This window comes from Lonchura striata, chromosome 15, assembly GCF_046129695.1.
Source record: "Lonchura striata isolate bLonStr1 chromosome 15, bLonStr1.mat, whole genome shotgun sequence".
Taxonomy (NCBI): Eukaryota; Metazoa; Chordata; class Aves; order Passeriformes; family Estrildidae; genus Lonchura; species Lonchura striata.
In genome coordinates this window covers 16,084,451-16,092,653 of record NC_134617.1, presented here as the reverse complement: position 1 = coordinate 16,092,653, position 8,203 = coordinate 16,084,451, and positions in this window count along the sequence as shown.

Here is an 8,203-nt window from a genome sequence, read left to right as displayed (position 1 = left end):
GCTGCCAAGCGCAAAGCCATCCGGAAAAAAAAAAGAAAACAGGGAAAGCGAGTCAGTGAGCTAGAAAATGCCTGGGCTGTTGTGTGAAATTCCTCTGCACCAGCCCTGTCACTCCTCCTCAGCCTTGCAGCCGGCTCTGCCTTTGATGGGCATCTCTGGGTGTAATTAAAGGTGACAGAGTGCTGGGGACACGAGGGGCTGGGGCTCCCGGCGTGGCACCCCGGCCACCTCGGTGCTGCGCTCTGCCTTCGCTTTGTCTCCTGGAGAGCTGCCAGCCACTTGCCCCCGAGATCACAGCCAGGGCAAGAGGCAAAATGTTTGGTGCCACTTCCAATTAGTAAATTATTTTATCTCCTGGGTCCCGGCTCCAAATCCGTTATGGCGGCTGGGAAATGCCTCCCGTGGCGGAGGAGACGGATGCACAGGAGATTTTTTTAATTTGAAGGAGGGATGGAACATCCTGCTCCGAAGCCAAAGTGTGCTGCAGTCCCTTCCCTGCGTGGGCTGCAGCCCCAGCCCCGCTGGGAGCACTGGGAACCATGCCAGGCAGGGTTTGTGTGTCAGTGGGATGTGTGGGCAATGATCCCGCTCCACAGAAACTGCTCCCGGCTCCCCACAGACACATCCCAGCTGACAAGGGGCCAGGAGAGCCCCCCCAGAGCTCGGGAGACACATCCTGGAGCTGTCCAGGGGAGCAGAGCCTGGCACGGAGCCTGGCTCTGCATCCCCTGATGGGAACGGGCTTTAGCCCATGGAATCTCCACCTGGGCCTCCCCTCAGACCCCCAGACAGCACTGACCCCAGACCAGAAAAAGGGAAGGACAAATTCCAGAGGGTGAAGGCGCTGTTTCTGCAGAGGTTAGGTGTGCAGGGTGAGAAGATGGAGGCGTGAGAGGGCAGGGAATGGGGCAGGAGCCACCTCTGGAGCTGCAGCTGCCTGGGGGTCTCAGGGGGGCTTGGCCCCCTTGCCAGCCCCCCACAGTCCCACCTTTCACCCTCCTGCCATTGCAAACACTTCTCTGGCCCTACAAATGCCCTGGGCTGACCCCATGCCCCTCAAAATCCTGATTTTCCAGCTCCCAGGACCAGCAGATCTCCAACACCACGTGCCAGGCCCAGCAGTGCCGAATGCCTGCCTCGGTGCAAAGCTCAGCTGCCAGAGCCCAGAGAGCAAATCCCTTAGGGAAAACCCAGAAAGGAAGGATTGAGGCTATTTCCTGCTTGATAAGAAGGTTGCTGAAGGTCTTGGAGCACATTCCGGGTTCAGGGCAGGGTTTTGGCACCTTGGAGAGGCTGCAGAGACCTGCCAGGGGCCCACAGCTCCCGGGAGCCGTGCAGAGGCTCCCTGGAGCAGAGACAAGGCTCTGCAGGAGCCTTAAACACATTGAAATGAGTGGCAAAGATAAAAGAGCAGAGATAAGCGATAAGAACGCACAGATGACAGCAGCACAATCTTCAGAGCTGCAGCGGGAGCAGGAAAAATGGCCATATTCAAATTCCCGGAGTATTATCTGGGAAAACAAGGAGTAATTACTCTGGCAGGAGATAACTCTCCCTGCCTCGCCTCGCTCCGCGCACGCGGCTCCAGAGGAAGTTCGGGTGACCTGCAAGTGGCATCTCACACAAAATGAGGCTCAGAGCCCTCCCTGGGAACATGTGGGAATCCAGGGCTTCCCTCTGGCTGCCCTGGGACCCTGGCAGGGGTCAGGAACCCCCCTGGACAGAGCCCCCAGAGACACTGGCTGTGATCTTTGTCCATGGAAAAGAGTTTTCAATCTTACAGGATCAATTACAAGCTCTGAGTGTTTGATATCAGTAATAATTAAGTGTGGCACAGGTGCAAAAGTAAAATTTTAGGATTCTAGATGAGGGGTCCAAAGGGGACAAACTGGAGGAAATTTGGTGTTTTGTCCTTTTTCTCCTCCTTCATGCCCTCCATGTCTCACTGTGGTGTTGGCATTTTTCTGTTGGTTCAGGCTGGGGACACACTGTCCAACGTAGGTGACAGATATTGGCACGTTCTTGTAAATCCAGCCCAGGGAGTTTCTGGTATTTAATGTTTGTAACATCCCACTGAGGGCAGAGCCCCACACGCTGCCCTGCAGGACAGAGCTGGGCAGGGCAGCAGAACATGTTAGAGATAAACAGAATAAACAACCTTGGAACCAGCACAGACCAATTATGGCTTCTGCTTTGGCAGCGGGGCTGACAGACAGAGACTTTCTACAATCTGGGATCATCAATACCATGGATTCTGACAGGAGCAGAGGCTGGAAGGCTCCAGGTTCCCTGCGAGTCCCAGGGGTTATTCCTGAGCTTGGAACTGTGTTGATCCAAGATATCTGTGCATTGTTCTCTGCTGGCTGAGACACCCTGCCCTGACTGGGCACTGTCCCATCTCCTCCATCCTTCCCGGGATCCTGCTCCGGGGTGCATCCTGCTCTTGGCTCAGCTGCCAATGCTGGAGCTGGGAAGTGCCAGGGAAGTGTTTGTGACATATGAGTGATGCTGTGGCTGACTCTCACAATTAAAAGGCAAATATCCTGTATATATGTTATGGGAAGGTTTATAGATTCATAGTTGTGTTTTACCCCCTTGTGCTGATATCAGGGGTGCCCTGGGCTTGGGACATTTGGGAGGGGTGGCTCGTTGCTGTGGCAGCACCTGAGCTCCAGTCAAGGTGTCAGAAGTGATCTCCAGCACTGGACAAAGTAGGAGGAGTCAATGGACAGAACTTTGGGGGGATAAAGGGTTAAAAGGTGAAACCTCCATTGTGTGGGTGAGCACATGGTGGGAAAATCCTCTGCTCCCAACACTGAAATATTTTCTCTAATCATTCTTCTGTTGTATTTTTGATAAGGTTTAGTAATGCTTTTAAACTTTTCTGGAAGTGAGTAGTATCTCTCACAGGTTTATTTTACCAGGGCAAGGCAGCAGTTACAGCTGCCCCGGCCGCAGCTCCAGCAGCCACAAGGAAGCTCCTGTTTGGAGGCTTCCCAGGCACGGATCCCTTCTGTTCCTTTGTGTGCAATTCCCTGGTGGCTCTCCCAGCTGCTAATTTAGGGAATCGCCTTCTGGGCTCACCTGTGCAGGGCCACCAAGTCCTGCCAGTGCCACCAAGCCCTGCCATCCCCATGCCACAGGTCATGGCACCCCGCAGGGAAGGGTTTGCCAGGGGTAGCCCTGCTGCTCCATCCTTCCATTTGATGTCCCTGGTTCTTCCTCACCATTTAAGGAGAAATCCCCTTTCCCGGCTCATCCTGAGCTCACTTTTAGCCAGCTCTGCTTTGCTCGGCTCCTTCCCTGAAAGGCTGCCCCCTGTCCCCACGGCTGTGCTCTGCCTTTGGAGGTCAGGAACGCTGGGGACACTGAGGCACAGCAGAGCTTTTTTCATTGTGAAAAACTGCAATGACTTGTTTGTTCATCAAAAGTATGAAATTAGGATAAAAGGGGGGGGGGGGGGGGCGTCGGGGCATGGAATTTGCAGGCTTGGGCAAGGCTGGTAACCTCAAACAAAGATTGTGAAACCAATTGTTGCTGGAACTGATAACCGCAGCGGAAGGAGACCCATCACCCCCACTTGTGCTGGATAAAAAGGGACTGAAGAGAAGGAAAGGTTGTCAGCTTTTGGCGGAACACAGATTCCCCCGCTGCACCCAGCGCTGTTTGCTTGCTATCGCTTGCTGTAATTAATAAAATCATTAATTGATCTTAAAAGGCTGAATCAAATTATTCGCCTCAATTTATACCATTCATCACCTGGACCCGGGACCCACCCTCGGCCCGACCTCTGCCGCCGCAGAACCCGCTGGAGGAGCCTCCTCCACCGCTCCATGGAGGGCGAATAATGAGGAGCACCAGGAGCTGCGGGAGTCACTCCTTCCCGACCCGGCACGGGGAGCCCCGGGAGGGGTTTGGGAGCTCCTGGGAGCTCCCGGCCCATCCAGCAGGGATGGGATCTCAGCGGCGGGGTGAGATGAAAAGCGTCAGGGTGCAGAAAGAGGCAAAGCAGAGCCCTGCCAGTGCGCAGTCATCGCGCTCGGCTGTCTCCTAATGTCTGCCTTTGAAATGCTAATGCGCTTTTAAAGTAGGTAATTTTCATGTAACTTCTACCTACAGGACTCAGAGAAGGTGTTTATTACAATCCTGCCTGGCCTGGGGCACAGCTAATGAATTCCAGAGCCTTTCCATGACGGAATTCCAGCCTCCTCCCTGCCCTTGGGGCTGGTGTCCTGGCACACGGCGGGGCTGGCACGACCCCGCCGTGCCCGGCTGTGCCGGGATGCCAGCGCTGGGATCGGGAGAGGACGAGGAGCAGGACCAGCCCTCCCTGACCCACAGCCCGGGGGGTTTCGCTGGGCTGAGCCACCAGCCCTGCGACAAATCCCAGGATCTGTGGAGCCATGGATGGCTTTAATTTCATCCCGACAGCGGGATTTGCATGGCAGATAGCTTGGAAGAGCGGGCAGCGCCTTGGTTTTCATCCCACAGCAGCTCCACAACATTCCCAGAGCACCATCACAAGCCAGGGAATATTGAAGGCTGCTCCATAAGCTCCCTGCTCCGAGCTCCATCTGAAAGTTGTTTTTCCTGGCGTGCTTGACATGCTGGGAATGTGTCAGAGCCAGGCCATGGAGAAGGACAGGAGATGTTACTCCATGAGCAGCTGGAGTCAGTGTCTGGGGCTGCCCAGCAGCTCCTTTCCTCCCCAGATACCTTGAGAAGGCTCCCCTAGAACAGAAACCAGAGGAGTTAAAGAATAAAGCAGGGATTTATTCAAAGGATCTCCTCCATGGATCCACCTTGGACAGCACCAGAGCCCAGCCAGGGCTGCACCCAAATGACCCAAAATGGTCCCAAAATGCACGAGCGCTCCCAGGGGCTCTCCCTGGGATCAGTTCTGCTCCATTGGCACCTTGGAGTTCATTGTCCCATTCCAGCTCCAGCCCAGGCAGTCCCATCCTCATTTTTCTCTCTCCAGCCCACGCTGTTTGTGCTCCTGGGCTGAGGTTTGGATCATTTGTCCTTGGTGCCCAGCTGGAGCAGGAATTGTTTTGTCTCCCTAGCCATAATATGAAGCCCAGACCCACACACTAAAGCAGCACAGAATGTGAAAACCAGAAAAGCCAAAACCTGAGGCATCCCCCGGGAAGCAGCTTTGGGGTGGAGCAGGGCTCGGTCAGGCTGGGCCGGTTCGGGAGGCACCGGCGAGGCTCGGGACATGCAAAGAGCCAGCCCCGGGCTCCGAGGGGATCAAAAAGCCTGGGAAAATGAGCGTCGGGAAGTGATGATGTCCTGCGAGCAGCCCGCTTTGAAGAGGCACTCCCCAAAGGGAGGAGGACACTGAGATGCTTGGGGTGGAGCTCAGGTGTGTCTGGAGAACCCCCAGCATTCCTGAGCTGATCCTGGAGAACCCCCCAGCATTCCCGAGCTGTGCCTGGAGAACCCCCCAGCATTCCCGAGCTGATCCTGGAGAACCCCCAGCATTCCTGAGCTGATCCTGGAGAACCCCCAGCATTCCTGAGCTGATCCTGGAGAACCCCCCAGCATTCCCGAGCTGTGCCTGGAGAACCCCCAGCATTCCCGAGCTGTGCCTGGAGAACCCCCAGCATTCCTGAGCTGATCCTGGAGAACCCCCCAGCATTCCCGATCTCCCAGGGATGTGGCTGGGGCTGCGCCCTCCCCTGCTGGGGCTGAGCCCATCCCCACCCTGCAGTCAGGCAGAGATTTCTGGCTGCCCTGGCTTTGTGTCCCGTTAATAATGGGCCTGAGTTCCGTGTTCTGGTGTGAATTATGTGCACAAAACACAATTTGCTTTGCTAATGGTATTTGGCCATTTTGGTGCCGGGGAACTTTTCAGAAATCATTACCATGCACTCGGCTCTTTAGATTTTTTTCCTCTCTTCTGAGGCAATTTGTCAGAAGGGATTTTTTGACAATTTCACTGAACCATGCTCGAGAGCGTGTTAACCCCTCCAGAGCTTTCTCCTCTGCTCTGCTGTCCCTTGGATTTGTTCCTGCTGCCTCGGCGAGGGGCACTGGGCAGCTGCAGGGATCACTGGGTGCACGGAGAGCTCTCAGCTCATGGGGCTCCACCTCCGAAATCCTCCTTGACATCCCCAGTGCACCCAAATCCTCAGCTCAGGGCAGAATGAGTTTCTCATTGCTCAGGGACACCTAACCAAGGAAAAGTGCAGCAGCACTGGCAGGGATGGCTCCAGCAGCACTGAACTGGGGAGCATCCCTGAGCACCAGTTGCCTCCCAGCTCCCTGGGGAGGTTGGACATGGAGAGCTCCCAGTTCTCATCCCCAAAAAACCTCTTAATGAGCCTCTTCTCAAGGGATTTTCAGGAGTTGTGTGAATTCCAGGGTGGAATAAGACCTTTACATATCTGAAATGGGAAAGCTTTCAGGGTTATCCCAGTGACTCTGATTTTCTTAACAGGCTTTTGGGCCTTCCAGGTGCTGAGTAATTCCCACTGCTGGGAAGGAGACTTGAGAACCTTCAGCAGCCTCAGACACATTCTGGGGCTTTGCTGTTCCATGCAGGCCAAGACTTTTCCTTTGGGAGTACAGGAGCCACTGGAAGTGCTGGAGGTGGGGATGGAGGTGGCCGGGGGGGAAGAGCTGCTGGGAGCCCTCGGGAGCCAACCCCGTCCATCCATGGGGTGTTGGAGAGCTGGGAATGCTGCTCCCCGTGTGCCTCAGTCAGGGGAGGGAAGCAAGGATTTCCCTGCTTTTCCTTTGCCTTAAAACTCACAAAATCATGGAATGCTTTGGGTTGGAAAGGGCCTGAAAGGTCACCTGCACCCCGCTAATTAAGGGGCTGTCTTGGCAAACCCTTCTCCCACCCACAGCATGCTGAGGGTGATTTCCCAGAGCTGGGGTTCCTGCTGCTGCTCTTTGGGAAGATCTTGGAATGTGCCAACACCTCCTGTTGTTTCCTGAGAGTGGGAGTGCTTCAAACTCTTCCCAGGGCTTTGCCCAACATCTGCAGGGGCTGCTGGAATTCCCTCGGAGCGCTCACAGCCACTGAAACCCACCCACGCTGCCAGATTTATCCAATCCATATTTCCACTGTCCATTCTGCAGGGCCTGGGCTGGCATGGAATGGCATCCCCAGGAGAATGCAGATGCTGGAGCGGGCAGTGGAAACACCCAACCTCAGAGCTGCTACAGCTGTGGCTGGTCCTGGGGGAGTCACCCTCAGCTGAGCAGGGCCGTGGGTCAGGTTGGAAAAAATTCCTCCCTGGCAGGGTGGGCAGGCCCTGGCACAGGGTGCCCAGAGCAGCTGTGGCTGCCCCTGGATCCCTGGCAGTGCCCAAGGCCAGGCTGGACAGGGCTTGGAGCAGCCTGGGATGGTGGGAGGTGTCCCTGCCATGGCAGGAGTGGGATGAGATGAGCTGTAAGGTCCCTTCCAACCCAACCCACTCCAGGATTCTGAGATTCCCAAAGTTCTCAGGTGGCTGTAGCATCCCTTCCCCACCTGTCTGGTTTGCCAGCCTGCTCGGGGCTGCTCTGAGATGACAACAGCCCTTTGTTATTCCTCTTTATTCCAGGAATTCCTGTCACCTGCCGAGCTTCTATTCAAATTCAGCAGAAGCAGTGAGTTTGGGTATGGCTTGCTGAGCCCTCCCCTGGAGCAATGTTTGTTTTCTCCAGGGGGTGCTGCCAGGCTCCAGGGCTCTTCCTGGTCTCTGTGATTCCCTGGGGGGATTCCCCCAGGGGAAGGGGGCAGGGTTTTGTCCTTGCAGGTCCTTGAAATGTCCTGTGCTGCCCTGAGGAATTGCTGCTGGATCCAGCCTGGGCAGCAGCTCCAGGCTGGGGGAATTGCCTGGAATTCTGCTGAGCTGAGCACGCTGCACCCACCTGGAGATGTCCTGGAGATGTCCTCTTTTGTGGGCTCCAGAATCTCGACACTGCTGGAGTTTCAGCCCCTCTGGCACCCCAGGAGCTGCACTGGGTGATGCCCCGAGCGAACATCAGATAAGCTGCTCAGAACCCACAGCCTCCTCCAGTCCAGTCTCCTGTTACAAATGCACCAGGTAACCTTTGTGCTCACATTCCCTTGGGAAAACCAGGCTCCAGCACAAGGAGTTCAGTCTGTGACCCTCCCAGAGCAGTTTGCTGCTGCTGTGGCCACGGAGCTGGGCAGGGAGATGAGCTGGGAAAGCTCTCACACCGTGAAAGCACAGAAATATTG